We start from the raw sequence: 19,246 nt of genomic DNA, 5'->3' as shown, positions 1-19,246 counted from the left end.
AAACGTTGAAAGCCCCTTTAATTTGTTTGCTCACTAAACATGTGATCTCAAAAGTTTCTCTGATAAGAATTTTACTTCCAAAGCATTATATATCAAATTATAATCTTAACACTTTTGTGTTTAATATTTTGCCTTGAAAACTGAATTTTTTTTTTTTTATTTAACTTTAGCTGATATTTCTTGACATATCAGTTCATATTTAAAACTTATACTTTGGCCACAGCTGTAGGCTTATATAGATCTATACGTATGCGGGTATTTTTGTCGTAATTTTTTGCTTGGATCCCTTTTCATGGTTTTTATTCACTTCAATATTTGCTTAACCCTTTTTTGTATGCCCGTTACGTTGACGTCACTTCTCGACCAATTCTGCTTCTGCTTCTGCTTCTGCCTCAGCTTTTTTTTAGTCGAGGACCGAAAGGAACCTTCTGCCTTTGGCAACACGGCAAACGGCTACCGTTTCGTGTTGTTTTTGCTCTTATGATTAAACATGCCTTTCGCTTTTGTTTAAGCCCGGCCGGCCAACTTTGCCTTAAATATTGCATGAATGTGTTGCAGGGGTGGTGGGCGGTGGGCGGTGGGCGGTGGGCAGGTGGTCGGTGGGCGGGGTCGTTGTCGGGTCGAGAAGTAAGTCTGTACCTGGCGACCAGTTAATTAGCTGGCACTGCTGACTTTTGCCGCTTGACGACATATTTCGTTTAAGGTTCAAGTGTTCTAGCCAAGTTCGAAGTTCCAAGTTGAGTTTTCCCCCTGCCACTGCCCCTATTTGCTTTCCTTTCCTTTCCTTTCCTTTCATTTTCCTTCCTTTTTTCCTCTCCGCCCCGAAAGGACTGGCATGTAAAAGTGCGATTATAGTCGCATAATTATCACGCTGACATGCCCACACACACAGAAGATCGGTGGGGTGAGCCGTGCAAAGCGGCGGGGACTGGGGGCTAAAAACCCATACAGAGAAAATGCCGAAATGTAATTACCTGGCAAACAAACCGCAATTTCTCGGTACACACTAATACGGGGGCTCCAGCACACACATACCGATGAAAACTAAGTGAAAGTGGACACGCAACAAGCAGAACTTAGGGAACTCCTTGGTAGTGGGCCAGGTGAAATAGCAGTTAGGGATGTCAACGTGAAAGTACAAATTTGGTTAGCGTTTCTTTCAAAATGCAAACGTGACTAGCACATTAAATAAGTAGGTTTTACATGTAGTGCTAGGATGAAAAATAATAAATAATATTATTTCCCTTTTTACTCATTCGAATAAATATATTTTCTCAATTGTTCGATTTTTCAACCATTTGGCAATTGAGCTGTTTGTCAAAAACGTGGCGTATGAGTAATTTTCATTAAGAATGTTTGGAACTGCCCTTTAAGTGAATTTTATATTTCAGTAATTGGCAAGATATGTTTTCAACTGTCTTATCCTTGTCCTGATATAACACATATTTGTTTTTGAATAATATATACTAATGTTTTAATATATATAAACATTACAGTGTGTAATTAAAAATTTTTGGGTTGGTTTTTTGTTTTTCTTGAGAGATATTTGCTTAGCTTGGTAAGTTAAAAAACTTATGATTGTAGCGCTAGTGACATCAGTTATACCACAAAATAGTAATCTTACTTATTAGAACATATTTCCAAAGAACAAATTCATAACTAACAATATGGTTTGATAACTTAAAATATTTTTGATTTAATTATTCTATTTGGTTTTCTAAAATTGTTTAACAACAAATGATTTTAAGCTAAAAGGAATATAAATCCAAAGTAAAATAGCGTTTACAAAAAATGGTCTTTTCTAGCAAATAATTGGTATTTTAATTCCGAACCATTTTCTGCACGTTCCCATCGCTAGAGTGTAAAGGCCATCTGCTTCACCTGCAAAACTTTTTGGGGTTTGTCATTGGGGGACTTGCGTGTTTGCCGTGCTATTGCCTGTACCCGGACCCCGACCCGGACCCGGACCCGGACCAGAACCCGGACCAGAACCCGGATCCGACTGGGTCGGTTTGGTTTTGCTTTGGCACGGGCTTGGACTTTGGGTTTGGGTACGGGTCGGCACTTTGAAGGCGATATCGTTAATGTTGCCGTTGATTGTGTCCAAATGGGCCAACACTCAGCAGCCATTCGCAGCGGGAAAACTGTTTTGCGGGGCGAGTTTAGTGGGTTCGATGTCGATTCTTTTGACGGGGCTCCTTTCAGGGGTTGGCTGTAAATTTCGTAATTTATTTGGCAATTGGCAAACCGTTTGCCGCGCTCAATGCAACACTTTAAGCGTTTGAGGGGGGATGGGGTCTTTAAAATAAAAACAACACTAACAACATAATTCCCGGCCATAAACAAAAACAAAAAGCAGCAAAAGCAACCGGCGGCGGGGAAAATGTGAAAAGAACAACAGCTGCTGCTGACCAGCAGTGACAACAGCAGGCACCACTACGCTGGAAAATGCGGAAAGGCCGGAATGGGAAAAGGGAAAACGGGGCCGAGCATATTGGACAGGGCATGCAAATTTTGGGTATAATAATGATGTGATAATGCCAGAAGTGCCTTATATGGTAATTACTGGTCTATAATGAATGCAAATACCTTCGGTGTATAGGCTGAAATTCAAAATTGGCTTAACTTAAAGTTTAAAGTTAGTTAAAAGCTATAAAACTGAGTATATAAATTATTGTTATAAAAAATTGGTATTAGAATAAATAAAATAAAAATTGTCTTAAAGCTAGAGGTATGAATATATGCTCTTACAAATAATATTCATTTAAAACTATGTAATGCTTATAATGTTTACAATTTGTTGGAAATTACTGACTTATTTTTAAGAGTTTGTATAAAATATTTCGATGTGTGATTTTAACACGCATACCTCTTACTCTTATTGTGAAAGTTTTAATGATTTTCGCCCTTTTGTGTAAATATAAATGCTCCCAAACTTGTTTCAGTAAAATACTATTCTCCATACCTGTTGAAAATTAAATCACTAGCACTGCCGCGCATAGCTCCCCTGAAAGTTGAAATATTTAACAGAAAGCATTAAAAAGCCTTTATGGACTGTCCTCCAGGGTATATAAAAATTCTGTTTCAATGGCCCCTGCACTTTTTGCATTCCTCTCCGCCAGCTATTTTATTTTCGCGCTTTTCCATGCAGCCTATTTTGGAGTGGTTCGTTGGTTTTATTGGCCCGGTTGGCTGACAGCCTTCCCCATCCCTTTCCTTTTCCCACTCCCGCTGACTGTCCGTCTGCTATTTATGTAGTCTGAAACTGAAACTGAACTGGACGTGGTCAAAATGGGGCGGAGGGGGGAAGTGGAAGGAGGGGCTGGGATGAGGGCAGCAGCATCATTTGGTTAACACAATTGTGTGGTGCATGGTCATTGCCGTTGACGTTTATGATGTGCTGTGCTGGTTGGCCGACGAAAAGGACATCGCGATGTTGCCAGAGCCGTTTCCCTTTTTTTCGCAGCCAGCCAGCCCCCTTTTCCCCAAGGTTGCGTGCGCTATCATTAAGTGTTGAAAATTTCATCAAACACTTCAAAGCGGAACCATGTGTCCCCCGCTCGCGCTGGTTCGTTTCAGTTTATGATTCTATTATTTTCACAGCAAATAAAAGAGAAAACTGCGTATCATGGCCAAGTGCTAAATGGGCGCAAGGGAAAATTGCAAAAAATTTTCGGAGCTGGCTTCCCAAACGCTCGACTCCCTTTTCTTTTTCTTTTTCTATTTTTTTTTTTTTGTTATTTTGCCCCTGCTCTTATATGCTTCCAGCTAAATTCAAAGGTGGGATGGGGAGCTGCGTGGCAGCTGAGCACGTAAAAAGCGTTGAACCGAAACGTTGTGGGCAACAGCTGCAAAGAAGTGTGGGTGTGTGCGTAAGGAAAAGCGAAATTTCCCAGCGCACACGGAAAGTTTGCGCCATGAATCAAAGTTTAGTGTAGCATACTTTTTAGGTGCGATTTATATATTTCAAAATAAAATAAATGAAGGGCGAACGAGGGAGCATTCGATGCGAGGTAAAAGCCGATAAGACAAAAGCTTCTAGGAGTTCTCCTGCGCCATTTTCCGGCAGCACGGGGCGGATGCGGTGCTAAATTCAAATTCTCTGTTTTATTTCAACGCGCAAGGAAATGCAAAATTTACACTTGGTTAGCTGATTGATGAATGCATAAATGAAGCGTACACATCCGGGATTGCGGCGGGGTAGGGGTAGGGGTAAATTGAGTGCCGCTAGGAGGGGTGAATCCCGGCAGGGGAGGGGTGACAGCTAGGGGTAAATGCGTCGCTTTGATATTGGTTGATGTGTGCCGTCGCTGCAAGCTGGAAGCAATTTGGCAATGTCTGCAAGACATTTCACAGGGAGATCCCAGACAGGTAGCACTGTTCGGAAAGAATGTGTTATTAAAGCTTATGTGGTATTTATTTATCTTAAACGTTTCATGTTTAAATAAACTATCTTGTTTAAATTTAGTACATTTAACAGATTAAAACCCTTCTTTAATTGGGAATTTAATATGAAATGGCTATGCTTACTTAAGCTCTTTTTATTTTCATAAAAACTTGGCCTCAGAATGTTTCAGTTTACAAGTTTACCTCCTTAAAACTTTTAAAATCTGTATATTTTAAATGGATACAAAAACAAATTAAACTTTTATTGTAAGCACTTATCATCAGTGTATTCGAAATTGATACAGATTGTTAATACTATTTTTCGCCGTGCATATTCTGGCATCATATGGATGGCGGTTGAATTCAACGATCCCTCTGACGTCACAAGCCATTAATCCCCTGATTGTTATGCAAAAAATATGCAAATGTGATTTTTAACTTAAAATGTTGCTCGCTCGTTTGATTTGATTTCCATTTGGACGCCAGCCCTCATTGGATTTGCAAGCCCTACGTTCTCTGGCAGCGATTTAAGAAATTAGTGTAATTTATTTTGACAATGATGTGGGCAACGCCGGCTAATGCGGCGTATGAATAATGTTTGAGCTTTGACCTTGCCGGGCTATAATTAGATAAAAAAAAAGGGGGGAAACGGAACGAAGCAGAGATTTGTATGATTTGTAAACACCATTTAGTAAGCGAGGCATGAACATAAAGTCAAATTTATGGCGACTGAGATTTCGTTTAATATTTCTGTGCCAGAATCAAACCGAAAAACGACGACACGGTCCATTCAAATGCTGAGTAATCTGTTTAGGCTGCTGTGCTGCTACTGCTGCTGCTGCGTCCTTGTCCGGCCAGACAACGAAATATGCCAAAAATGAGCTGAAATTACTTTTAATATGCATGAACTAAAGGCCAAATGGGGTAGGGGGAGTGGACGAAGCAGCAGGACGATGCGGTTACTCTGGCAGTCAAAGATAAGTGAAATGCATGGCGCGCTGTGTACAAGGACGAAGGCACAAACCGAAGGCAAAGGGCTTTGTCAAGGCAACAGCCCCACCCACTAGCCAGTTAGATGAATACATATGTATCGGCAGGAGTGGTGGCGGGTCCTGGAGATAGAGCTCGTTAGGCGTCAGACGACAACATAATTTCGTAATTAATTTGCCAAAACACGAATGTAATTTAATAAAATTGCGCATACGACGCGTGGTGCCTGAAACAGAGTGTAAGCAAGGGCTGTAAAAGGGTCCAAAGGAAGACGAACATTTAAGTAATTTATGCAGGCCCCTCAAACAATTTGCGGCTTCTACTTCAGCAGCGTTCTCATCCCTTAGGCAAGCAGCGATTATTTATGATCTATTTTTGAGCATAGGACTAATTATGCCTCAGCATTTGATCAGTGTCCTGGCAACGCGATTCAATTACACCACCGAAATAAATCAACGGCGGCACAACGCCATCGACTTGTGGTACGGAAAACACTTGAACTCCGGGCACTTCTCAGAAGTGCGTGTCTGTATTTAACTGTTCTAACTTGCGTTTTAATCAGGCTTTAGTCCTTTTCTCTGTGTTGTAACAAAGCAATTAAATATTTCAGTAAACTTACTTCTAGATCTGTGCTAATTTCCTAGAACAACATATAATTGAAAAATAAAGAAATTTAGTTTGGGACATTTTAACAAGGAAAGTAAAAATTAAATTTAAATATTGGAGATCCCAAAGAAGGAACAACATTTTGTATTTGAATAAGTAAATTAAAGATTTAAAGCTAGAAAAATTGAAATTCTAAAGTTAGAAAAACTAAGGAAGTCATATATCGGGAAACCATATTTTATTTATAAAATTTAAACTGATTGGAATCAGTACGTAAGATAAAGTAAGTTTATTTTCTCATCAAAAAAGTATGTTGTTTCATGAAAGTACGCACGAAGGCGTTTAAATTAAGTTTGAAAATTCGTTAATCAGGTGAAGCTTCTAATTCAATTTCGCTATCCCTGTGGCTATCCCTGTGTTTAAAGGCCGTTGCCTATCGTTTTACCAATCAGTTGCTCAATCCTCTCGTGTTTATCTTGCCCCGGAAACCAAACCAAACTATCCATCTGCAACTTGAGAGGCCTGCTTTGATGGCTTACTGCGTCAATTTGAATCGCGATTTGGCTTTCTCCTAGACCGGACCCCGTCACGTAGACCCGCCGGCAGTTAAATCAATTGCCGCAATTTGATAATATTTCACCAGGGAATGATTATGAGTGGCCGGGGACGGAGCAGGGATTTATGTGGCTGGGGGGTGGTAAAGCGTTTTGCTGTTTTGTTGACATTTCCGCCGCGCCGTTTGCCACTTCCGCTCGAAGTTTGTTTTGCTGGGCCAGCCCACTGACTGCGCCCCTTTAGCCGAACCAAAAAAAAACTTACCACCCACTGCCATTTGCTGGGCCTGTCCCTGTGCCTCTGCCTCTGCCTGTGCCTGTGTCTTGTCCTTGGGCCTCGGGATTCACGTAAAAAGGATTTCGGGCAAAACGCATTTCGCATGCCTAAATGGCTAAAGACGTCGCATAAACATGACATGCCACGCCCCCAGCTCAGGCAGTGCCCATGTCTTTGAGTCACATTCCAGCCGCCGCAAAAACCGCGCAGGACAGCAAAAAAGAAAAAGAAGCGGGCAAGAGGAAAATTTATATATTTTCTTTTATTTTTCGCCTTTGCTTTGCTTAGGGTTGTGTGCGCATTTGGCGGTTTTTATGAAAAATTACCATGTTTTCTTCGCACTCATTCGCAGTGGTCCGCCCCATTTCCCCCTGCCTTCCAGTCCCCCTGTCCCCCTGCCCCCTTTCTCACCCCTCTTGGCCTGAAACACGCCCCCAATCTGACGCCTTCACTTGGCCCCAGCACTTGCCGCGATATATATATATACATATATAACTTTTTCTGTCCTCCTTTTTGCGTTGTTGGTGCTTGGCAATTTTGGTGTTTGACTTTTTTGCGTCAGGCACTTGAGACGGATGGCAAAGGCGGGGGCGAGGGGTGGCGCTGCCATGGGAGTCAAGGCTGCCGGTGGGTGGCTGCCAACATACTTCTTCTAATGATGCCACTTATGTCGTGACGAAATTATTTTTATATACATATTTCCCTTCTTAAATACCCTGTAGGTATTTTCAGGTTGTGAAGAAGTTTCATTTTCAGTGATTTATGCGGCACAGTGGAAGCTAAATAAATTAGAAACTTTCACTTATTAAATACTTTTTTACTATATTTTTGAAAACATCTGATTTCTTATGCCAAAAATTCTTTTTAATGGTTATCTTAAAGAGATCCCCTAATTTGTGCCAATTTCTCTACAAGACTATATAATATTGCTTTAATACATTTTGTATATGTTTTCTGTGCCAACTAAATACGTTTAAAAATAAAAAAAAAAAAATAAATAAAATATATATTGGATTCAATAGTAAGAGTTTGTCGACCATTCCCGGCTTACCCACACCTACACGATTTCCGCCCTTGCATAATATTGTTTTGTGCCTATTATACGATGTATGGGTGTGTCAAAGGAAAAATAGCCCAGACCTGCGACTTTTTTTTGCTTTGATTTCCCAACTCCTTATTTTTCGTTTTTGTTCGTTGCGTATTTCTGGTCACATTTTCATTTCCTTATACGATTTTTCTAAAGGACGAGAAAGAATTGCGTGCCAGAATTTGTGGCATGCTAATTGGCAGCACATAATTTACGTGCCTATGCCAATTTTTATTTGCACGTTCATTTCCATTCCCCATTTCCAGCTGCAATCTTTTTTTGGCCACCGCTTATTTTTAGCAAGGAATTGGCTGGGCTGGAGCTATAGCTAAAGCTGGAGTGTAGATGGTCATGTGTGGGACAGGTAAATGCAATTACGCAGACCCCTAAGGCCGATTTGGGGGGGGGGGGGGGGTTACTTGCAGATTTGATTAACTGCTTCCGTGCGTCATCAAATTCTTTTTTAGCCCGTGGAGTTGGTGGGATGCCTGGTACGGAGTTTTCCTCCGGGCGGGTCACTCAATAAAACTCATTAGTGGCGTTTTTGTCGATGCCAGGGCCACTCGTTCACTACAACACTCTAGGACCTGGGGCACTCCACGGAGCTGGCAATTATCACAGGCTTGCCCCCGTTGACTTTGGCAATTGATTGCAGCCGTTGTCGATGCGATGCCGATGGAGATGGCGATGGCGATGGCAATGGCGATGGCAATGGCGATGTCGCCGTGAGCGGGTCTTCTAGGGGGCACTAGAGGGCTGGCAATGCCAGCAACAGCACCAGAAGAGCCGATAAAAATTTATAGCAAACTGATTTGAAAGTCAATTATCCTTTGCCACCTAGGAGCAGGAACACTTGGGAGCTTCCTTCACTCCACTCCACTCCACTCCTCTCCACTCCGCTCCATTCTCTGGCAGCTAGTCAACTATTCTGGCCCAGTCGCCGTCGAAGTCAACGGAGTGCAAATGGCTTTTCTATGCAAACGAGCCAAGTCCCCGGTTTTTCAACCTAGTTTATGCTTTAAGGTTTTCAGTCATACCCTGGCTCCAAAGGCGATTGTTTGGGCTAACACAATGTTGTGGATGTAATTTTAAGTCATAATAAAATTATTGATTTGCATTTTAATGTCTTGTGTTTGGAATGATAAAGTATTTATAAATTGTATTACCTTTTATCCTAATTACAATTCATAAAGAAAACAGTTAAATCAAAATTATTTAATACTAATGCTAAATAAGGTTGCCCCATTGTGTGACCTTTGTGTTTTAATTGTTTATTGCCTACATATGTTTGTTCACATTAGCTATTATTTAGGTAAAATGTAATGGAAATAAAATAAGTTTTTTATATAAGAACATATTGGTTAGACGTAAAGGGTATTCAAGGCTCAACAATTTTTTAAGCTGGGATTTCCTCTTTTGTTTCTTCAAGTCCCCAAGATGTTTAGTCAAATTACCTGAACGGAAGCTCTTCGAATCGCATCAAAAAAAAAGGAAAGTGTAGGAAAAACTAGCACAAACACTTAACCAGCTTTCGCAGATGTCGCTGCCTAATGTCTAATGACGACAGTTCTTCAATTTGTCGATCGGTGGCCATTAAAGCTCCTAAGCCCCGAGGACTGTCTGTGCTGCTTATGTAGTTTTAGATGTCCTATCGAATTCCCGGGTGACGGGGACCCGTGGAGTCCTTTTCTCCAGCCTCCTGGCATCTGTGTGCAGTTAATGAGTTTAATGGCGAGCATTGAATTTGAATTGCTAATGCACATCCTGCTGGAAATGGAAAATGCAACTGGAAATCAAGTTTATGAATGTTTTGTATGGCTCCCACTGCTGCTGTATCTGTTTCTGTTGTTGTTGTTATTGTTGTTATTGCTGCGGCTGTCATCGTCAATGGTGCTATGTTTTTGTAATTAGTGGAAACCAGACCGATATTCGTATTCTGTTCGGGGTAGCTGGGCGATTTGGCAATTTAATTTGCTGGCTTTTGGTTATTTCATTTTAATGAGTTAGTTCAAATCACCTGCATAACAATCATGGCGACGGAAAAATTGCATTTCTATTGCGCATTGATTGATATGCATAGCAGATGGCTCTTTTTCCGGTACGCATCATATGACTGCCAAAAAATTTGAATTATCTGGCGCAAAAATTGAATACATTTTAATTTTATGATTTTTCAGCAGTAAAACTATTAAATTGAAATCTCTACATTTAAATGAAATCACTGCAATCAACCAAAAAGTATACAATTTATATGGGTTTGAAATTTAATGAATTATCTTATTTTTAATTATATAATTTAAATTAATAATTCATAATTGTTATTGTATTATACTCCTTTCTTAATATCACATAATACCCTGGCCTAAAAACAAAAGCCGGCCTACGCTCACTTGATTTCTCCTAATTTTCCCAAACAATTGGAAGTGTTTATCCCACAGATCGGTGTGGAGTTTCATTTTATAAAATATCAACTAATTGTCGGTCGGCTGCCGCAATCCTCTTTTCATGGACTATTAGTTTGGCGGCGGTCTGCAAATCCCATATCCTGGGGTTGACCTCATCGACCGCGATTTGTATCTAAAACGCGAACCGGCCAATGTGGCCTATTGTTGTCCGCCTTTTGCCCACCATTGTTGACCTAAGCTCCTTGTCCCAGGCACACATGTCCGCCTTATTGTTATGGATGATGGTCGACAGAAGCTTTACACTTTAAACAATTACTTACTAAATCTAGCTTTTTTTGCCTGTAAAAACGCCCTGCAAGAGCACTTTCCCACTTTTAAATTGTAATAAATAATAAAAAAAAATTGAAGTCACATATGAATGGGAATCAAATATTTAGGAAAAAAACTCTTATTTAAACATTTTTACAACATTTTTTTGTAATCATCAAGGTTGTATTATTTATTTATTTTCAAAACAAATTTTTATATACTAAGCATATTCTTGTCTTTGTAAGAATACCGTTTGTTACATGGAGTTTTTTTTTTACATTTTAAATGTATCTATCCTAACACTTTAAAACTTTTATCAGAGAAATTTATATTTTTTCGAGAAACTACAACAATATCTTGTTTTTTTCTCGAAGTGTAGGTTAGCTAATACTCGGCAGCATTACAGGTAATCTTGGCCAGATACTCATCTCGGCAATTGTTAGTCCCACCGGAGGACGGGGGCAATAATTTAAATTAAATTTGAAGTAATGTTATTGTTAACATCGCTTTTACTGTAACCGTTACCGTTACCGTTATTGTTATTGTTATCTTTTCTTTTGCTCTGGCTGTGTGAGTGTGTCTGTGTATGCGTTGTGTATGAGTATCTTCCGCTGCCTCCGTGCGATTTCTGCGAATTGTTTTCCCATTTTCATCGTGTTGTCAAGGAGCAAATAACGCTTTCGCCTCGGCCTTGGGGCTCGTAAATTATGCTGCTGATTTATGATCTGTTGCATAGTTTTAGGCCCAATTGGTTTATTGCCGGCATCCATCTCCACACAATATTACTCCGATGGCGACCGCGGTCTTCGGGGCACCATAAAATTAAATTAAACGCACAAATTATATTCATTTTAATTTTCATTAAATTTTTATGACCGCGCATTGTTCTGCTGCTACTAAAGTTGCTTCCTCCCCATTTTTTTCGACTTGTTTTGTCTGGCCACAATTACGAAAAACAAATAAAAAGAACAAAAAACAAAAAACAGAGCAACAACAATGGAAATGTCACAGGTAAAAATGTCAGAGTTGGAGGCTACAATAAAATTTATGACTCTCGGTGGGTTGAGTGAAACAGACCCAAAAAAAGAACTGTGCAGAAATTAAACGATTTGTGTAATTTTCATGTTGCTACAAATGGTTGAACATATGTTCGAGGCCGGTAATAACAATAAAAGCAATAATAATATTAATAATGCAGGATATAATGTTTGGAAACGTTTTTTTTTTTTTTTGTAATTGCCTTGAAATCGGCTTTAAGCCTTATGTCGAACGGAGTCAGGTGAATAATTAAAATGCAAGCCGATCCTATCCGATCGGCAGTAAAAATCTGCGTTCCTGCATCAGGAGGTCATCGCTACTGACCTCGAATTGGCGGTGAACAGAGTTGGGTCTCGAATGGTGCGTAGATATGTAAAATGCTATTTTTGAGTATTTAGCTATTTAGTAAAAAGGTTTAAAAGATGACCTAAAAATAATTAATTTATTTGAATTTACTGGGCAAAAGGATTTGAAAAACATATTTTTCTATGAATTTAAAAGGAAATGAAATAATCAAGTTGTAGTTATTGGAAACAACGAACAGATTCTATGTACTTTTTTTGTTGTTTGTTTTACTTAAACGTAAGTAAATGAAGCCGAAACATTTAGGATATTTGCATAAATTTGTTTAAATAAATAAATTGACCTAAAGAATCGAATTTTCTATATTTCGTTTCGTGAATATTATTCATCACGCGCCCAGCTCTGAGCAGTAAACGTCAACTGGAGCGACCGCAAACACTACAAATTCCCGATTCGGAATTGCGTTGCGTTGTTTTATATTTATGCGCAATTATTACTGCTTAATTAAGCCAATATCAGGGTGCTTATGTCCATTGGCCATTCGATATATACATATGTGCGTGCACAGAGGGCCACCTACATACTCAAACGCGCTTGTATGTGCATATCCACCCATAATCGTTGGTCCAATTGTCCTCTCATCTGCGGCTGTCCTGCCATTCTTGCTGTCCGTACGGTTTTCTGCGGGTTTTCGGTGTCATGTCGAGCATTATTGCATTTTGTTTATGGTCTGTGCCTGCTGTTGCACAGCCTCCTGTTGCTGTTGTTGTTGTTGTTGTTGGTGACGCACTTAACTGGCCGGCAAATTGGGTGACCACAATGTCCACTCCCCAAGGCGTCCACTCTACTCTACTCCTGTGATGCGGCTAAGTGCTTGGCTTAATTAACGTATTTAAACCAAAAATGGCAAAAGACTGGAGGCTCTAAACATCACTTGATGCGGTGACTCGTCAGGTCGGCTACAATTATGAGTTAATCGACAGGACTGAAAATTGAAATGTATTTAACCACCAAGGACAAAGCATAAGAATTGCGTATACGCCAAGTTGCATCCACATTAAATGCGGTAACAGTAGCGTGTGCAAATATCATTTCATTCTCGGTTAGTATCCCAATAAATAATTAACATGAATTCATTTTTCTTTTTAATGCAAAAAATAACTAGCATTTAATATATTGCAATGAATATAATGTACATGACTTGGGTGAATCCAGTTTCCAAGATTTACTCCAATACAATTAAAAGGAATCTGAAGCTAGACTATTTAAATTAGTTTCCCTGGGCTTATTTCGAGCTTAAGCTGCCAAACGAGATTGCAAGTTGCATTGCTGCGCCATATTGCCAAATGGCTTTTAATAAAGTTAAGAATTAAGAATTCCGCCCCGAAAATAAATGCGGAAATGGCAACAAAAACTAACACACCCAGATACTCATGGAAAAGTGCATTCTCATGTGATTGCGAGTGTGTGTGAGTTTGGGCCATGAAGTGGCAGAAAATTTGCACTGGCACTTAAGTTATACAACATTCAAAGATGTTCTTTGTCCGCGACAGACAACGGCCATAAATTTTTGCGACCTAGTGCCAAGACTCTCCATGGAGGAGGAATGCCATAGGCGACATCGGGCCAGGCTGCCGTCGTCTTCAGTAATATTTTTTGGCACATGCTCAACTAATAATTTGCCGTGTGCCAGCTCCGCGCAGCAAGAACTTTTTATGCCCTCCGCTTGGCTCCTTCCTGGCCAGGCGAAATGCGAGGAATGGGCATATTAACTTGCCATAAATCTGTGCCACAATGGATGCACAGGATGCCATCTTAAGTGAATCAAGAGAATGCAATTGAGATCTGAGGTGAATTATACATTTGCCATTTTCTAGCAAGGAGGTAGAGAACAAGCCCGGAAAGAATTTTTCAAAGTAATTAAAAAAGAATTTGTAAGAATTTTGTAAGGAATAAAAACCAATTGTTAAATTCTTTTAGGAAAGCGTGAAAATGCTTTGATAAGAATAATACTGAAGCTCTTGTTATAAGGTATTCTATTTAACACTTGTATAGAATATTTGTATGATTAAGAAATTAATAATAACAATAATAATAAGACATTTGCAAATCAAAGCCTATTCATTTTATTTAACAGTTATCCCAATTGACAACGAAATAAAATAAGGTAAAAAAGCCTTATATTTGTTTTAAAAATAGGCAATAATTTTTTCACAATTCTATACAATTCTTCCAAACAAAGGATTATTTTCACGAAGTTGATCCTAAAGATTTTTCAATCATTTTCGGGCATGTTTTAGTCATCAGTTATTTTGTTCAACAATTATATACAATATTTTTATGATTAAGAAATTAATTAATAAGACCTTGACAAATCATAACTTATTATAGCAGCAAAATAAATAAGTTAAAAATAACCCCTACATTAGTATTTTAAAAACGGTTGTAATTTTTTTCACATTTCTATAGAAATCTTCCAACCTAAGGATAACTTTCACGAAGTTGATCCCAAAGCCTTTTAAGCCCTCTCAAATCATGATTCATTCCGTTGCAGTTGCCATGTGTCCTGGCCATGCCGCCCACTGTATCAACGAAATTGAATATGCCAATACAGGCATTGCTCATTTCCACATTTCCTCCCACACAGTCTGCTTTTCCTGCCCTCGTTTTCCTGCCCACTTTTCCTGTGTGGAGTGCCTGCTTTTCGGGCTTTTCGTAGCCTACTTTTTGGGGCCAAGCGCTGTCTATTGGCATCTGTTCTGGCATTGCCGGCTACAATTGCATATTGGTTGGTTAGAGCCCCTACCCCTACCGTGCCCCGCCCACCCCCGCGCCTCATTGAGCCTGACAAGCCGCAAAACATTTCACTTGCAAATGTAGCAAAGGCTAAACGACAAAGCCACCCGAGCTGCCATTGTTGTTTCGTTTGTTTCGTTTGCTGCACTGCAGAATCAATGAAAGCGGCGACAAAAAAGAAACCGAAATGAAACCAAAAATAAACCAGGAACCGCAAAAGAGAAACACCTCCGTAGGACACGAAAAAAAAAATCGCAGAGGGGAAGGTGAATTCAGCCAAGATTTATGGACAGTTGTGCACGTTCCTCATGTGTGAAAATCATTCGGCGGCAAAGGCCCACAAATATCTAGAGCCAGAAAATGAAAATGGGGGCTGCGACCTGTTTTTGGGAGTTTATTTGAAAATAACGCCGCATTATTTATGGCCCGAGACGAGCTGGGCTCCAGACTCCATTCGCAGCACCGCAGGAAGATGCATTTTCAATTTTTGCTTCCCAGCGAATGTTCTCAGTTTTGCAGCTTCCAGCAACCGCAGGAAAACAATCAACTTGGCTGGGGGTTTCCCCAGCCGTTTGGCCCGCCCCGAAAAGTGTTGCATGCAAATGCACCGACGACAACGAAAACAACAACAGCTGTCTAGGGGGGGGGGGGGGCAACAAGTCGGGCGAGCAGCCTGCATTTGCATTCAAATTGATTGGGCCGAGCGGCTGAGTGGCCAAGCGGAAGTCTGGGGACTCCTCGTGGCCTCTAATGAACAAAGTCGGGCTGGAAGGCCACTAATACTTTGTAAATACCCCAAGAGGTTAATTGGATAGCTCGCAGGCAGAGATATTAAATGTGGGAGCTATAGAGGTGCTTTAAGTTAGTCTAAAGAAAAATAGTGTATAGCATTTGTAGCTAGGTTATAAATTTTTCTAATTGTTAGGTTTTATTTAAATGCAAGCTTATCAATAGTAGTAGTAGTAGTAGTAGTAGTAGTAGTATCATCATTTTTACCAGGCATATAAACATTTAAACGCAAAACAATAACATGAACCTTTCGGTCTAATTGCAATAATCGCAACTGGCCCACACGGCGTATGAGTAACAATATCCAGATTTCTTGCCACTATTTTCCACCTTCCCTCTCCTTCCCTCTCTGTGTCTTAGTCGTGCGGCTAGCGATTTATAAACAAACGCGCAACACATGCCGCCATATTTCTTTGTCCTTGTTGTCTTTGCATGCGTGTGTGTGTGTGTGTTGGGAATGCCCTTACCCCCTTTTCCCCCCTCCCACCACGCTACCATTCAGGCTTATTAATGTCCTCACCCGCAACCAATAGACAAAAGGACACCAACAGCTGGCTGTGTTTGAATGAGAATTGTGGAATTGTTGTTGGCCGTAGCTTAGCTGCGATTTCATTTCCGCTTGCCATTGTATGCGTGAGTGCGTGTGTATGTATATATCAGTGTGTGTACGTGTGGACAGGCAGCAGGTGTTTATGTTTGTGCCTTTTAATTAAAAGCAATTTACAATTTTCTTTCATTTGCCTGGAAACAGAACAGAACAGCCCGACAGCCCGACACAAATCGAGCGGAGAATCCTTCGGGCCTAATAAACCAATTGCCAGCTGGCATTGAGGGTGGGCTGGTGAAAGGGGTGGTGAAAGGGGTGGCCAAATAGGGGTCTCTCTATCATTTTGTGTGCTAAATGTCTGTCTACTTGCCCCTGATGAATGCGCTGCAATTAGTGGTCCGAGATTGCACATTTGGCATGCTAAATTGTTGATTGGTTGGCCATAACTAACTTCGAAGATATGGCAAAAGCATTTTGCGGTTTCCACCATGTACAAAGTTGGCCCCTTCGATGGTTGTTGTGGGTGATGGGTGGTGTTTGGTGGGTGGTAGTTGGGTCCTTGGTGGGTGCAAACTTGCGGCTAATGATGGACTGTTACCATTAATGCGGAAATGAAGAGTTCATAGCTTTGGCAGCAGCAGATGAACTCGAAAGAGATTGCAAACTGTGATTTGGTGTTCGAAAGCTTTTAAGAAAACTGCACCCTTAGGAACTGCTTATGACTGAAAAAGTATGTGCACAAATAATGTTTTTTTTTAGTTTGGTTTTCATAAAAAGCATTGAAACACAACCAATTCAGGCAAACTGAAAAAATCATTATTATTAATACTGAAAATTACTTGAATCCTACCAATCTAAAAATTATTATTAAAGAGAAAGAACAGCTCAGGGAAAAAATAGGGCCTTATCTTCGCTATTCCCTATCCTTTTTTGGAATAAACTAATTAATAACTAACTAATAGCCAAAAATATTAAAAAAAAATAATAAACGGAATTATTGCGAAAATCTTAATTTTTTTTTCAAAACCTTCATTTAATAGATAATACGTTGCAGATATAAAATGTATTAGGGTTTTGTGATGCAGATCTTTGGGGTCCACAAGCTTACAACCTGCCTTAAGGTTTTTATATTTAATTTTGCATTATTTTCCTATATTTTTTTGCAGTAATCATTACTTTCCCACTGCTCCTGGTGATCAATTGGAACCAAGAGCCAGGCAAATCAGAGTTAAATCGACGCCTTGACCCCTGTGGCCGTGTGGCAATGTCGAGTCAAGGATATCGCTCGCAACAGGACACTCTCCCTGCACTCCTCTATTCCCTTCCGCATGTATCTCTCTCTTCGGTTCGCTATTTCTCGTTCACCTTTCCAGAAATCTCTCGGCCTGGCTGTGATTTTATGTGCTGTTTTCGGTTTCGGTATCCGCAAATTTATTTGCCTGCAGTGCAGAAGCGTAGTAAACTTTTCTCGCCAGCTAACCCCACTACTGCCCCTTTCCTCCTTTTAGCATCCTTTTAGCTCGTTTAGCTCCTCGCACACACACATACACACACACACACACATACACTCGCAGTAAGAACATACACACACACAGTGGAAGCATTTATGCGACGTGCAACAAATTTTAATGCGTTTTCTCGCCAAAACGTTAAAAAATGTGGGCACAACTTGGAATGCCAACAACAAAAGTAACTGCCATTTGCAGTGAGTGTGTGTGTATGTTTAAGGGGAATTGAGAGGGGGATAGCGGGTTCTATACCCATTCGAGTTCAACTGGCAACTGTTGCCCAAAGAAAGGATCCAACAAAAGCGTCACGTACTTGGCAAATCGCACATTTTCTATAACTTCTGCGCCGCGTGTGTGTGTGTGTGAGTGTGTACGTGTACGTGTATGTGTGTGTCTGTTATGGCCGTGTCAAAAATATAACTCATATGGCTGCCCCCCAAAAAACTCCAGCCCACGACTTCCTCCCGGCAAGCTGTTACCTCTTTCTTGGCCTTTCTTCTGCTCTGATGATAACAGCGTTTACAGCCCAAAAATTTGATTACAAATGTCAACACTTTTTTCGGGTTTTCCGGTGGCTGTGTTGTGTATTTTCCGCTTTGCTGCCCAGAGATTGAAGGAAAGTATAGCTGGCCTTTCCCTCCACACACACACACACACACACACACGCTCCACGGCCGCCGGCACTTCATCAACGAAATTTCCTCAGCTCCCCATGGATTGCATTTTTCAATTCGTTACGCAAGACGCGAGCGCATTTAGTTTATATAATATGAATAAGCCGCTGACTGCAAAACATGCAAACAAAACGTTTACATTGCAGAGCGACGAAAAAATAGTGAATGCACAAGTAGTTCTGGTTGGATTCTCAGACTTTTAATACTCTGAAAACAGTTCTCGTTGTGACCTTTTGAAATACAATTCTTGTATTTTATATGATATTACATTATATTAAATAAATGGATTTTATTTAAATGCTACAATAATTTATATCTAAAAAATTGTGATTTAACTGTTAGGAAATCATATTCATAAGGTTTTATATTACTTGTATGTATTCATGATTGTATTTATTATTGAAAACAATTTAATGACCAATTATTTACTCTGTGTAGTAATAACGAAACAATTTAATATAAATATCGTTTGTATTGTTTCGTGCCACTTAATATTATTATGGTTATCTAAACGGCAAAATAAAATACCCGTGTCCTCCTCGAAAGCTTTGGAAAAAAAAAAGAGTAAAAACTAAAAGGAGCGCAGCAGTTGTGACTCGCACACGCTCAAATCCTGGGAAACCGGGAGAGAGATGACGATTCTACAAACTCACCGACTACAATTGCATAACAAACAGTTGGCTGTTGTAACGACAAATATGCGACGCATGCAAATGACTGACTTACTGCCAGAGGGAGATGCCATCTGGGTGGGGAAGTGTGGCGGAAAAAGATGGGAATAGAAGCGATGTTTATGCGGGTCAGATTGGTAACTTCAAGTTCTATAGTTTTATAAAAAACAAATAGTTTATACATTTTAAAGGTAGTTGTAAAAAGTATAAATATGAATTACTATGATATATAATCTTCAATATTCGTTAAAACTTTGCAATTATATTTGAAATCTTTTGTTACTAAACAGATATTATTTAAAGAAA

The 19,246-nt window shown here is 40.0% G+C and overlaps 1 long non-coding RNA gene across 8 annotated transcripts in view; it reads left to right on the top strand.

Moving 5' to 3' along the window:
* LOC128262954 (uncharacterized) overlaps positions 1-19,246 on the top strand; it is a 130,445-nt gene that overhangs the window by 55,623 nt on the left and 55,576 nt on the right. Inside the window, exon 4 of one of the 8 annotated variants that reach the window (XR_008268394.1) lies at positions 17,254-18,515. The exons of the other annotated variants lie outside the window; for them this stretch is intronic. This is a non-coding gene — a long non-coding RNA (uncharacterized LOC128262954). Of the gene's footprint in view, positions 1-17,253; positions 18,516-19,246 lie in introns of those variants that run through there. 8 annotated transcript variants of the gene reach the window in all.

This window comes from Drosophila gunungcola, unplaced genomic scaffold (genome assembly GCF_025200985.1).
Source record: "Drosophila gunungcola strain Sukarami unplaced genomic scaffold, Dgunungcola_SK_2 000001F, whole genome shotgun sequence".
In the NCBI taxonomy this organism is placed as follows: Eukaryota; Metazoa; Arthropoda; class Insecta; order Diptera; family Drosophilidae; genus Drosophila; species Drosophila gunungcola.
The sequence above is the reverse complement of the archived record's forward strand: the minus strand, read 5'-3'. Positions and strand labels throughout refer to the sequence as shown.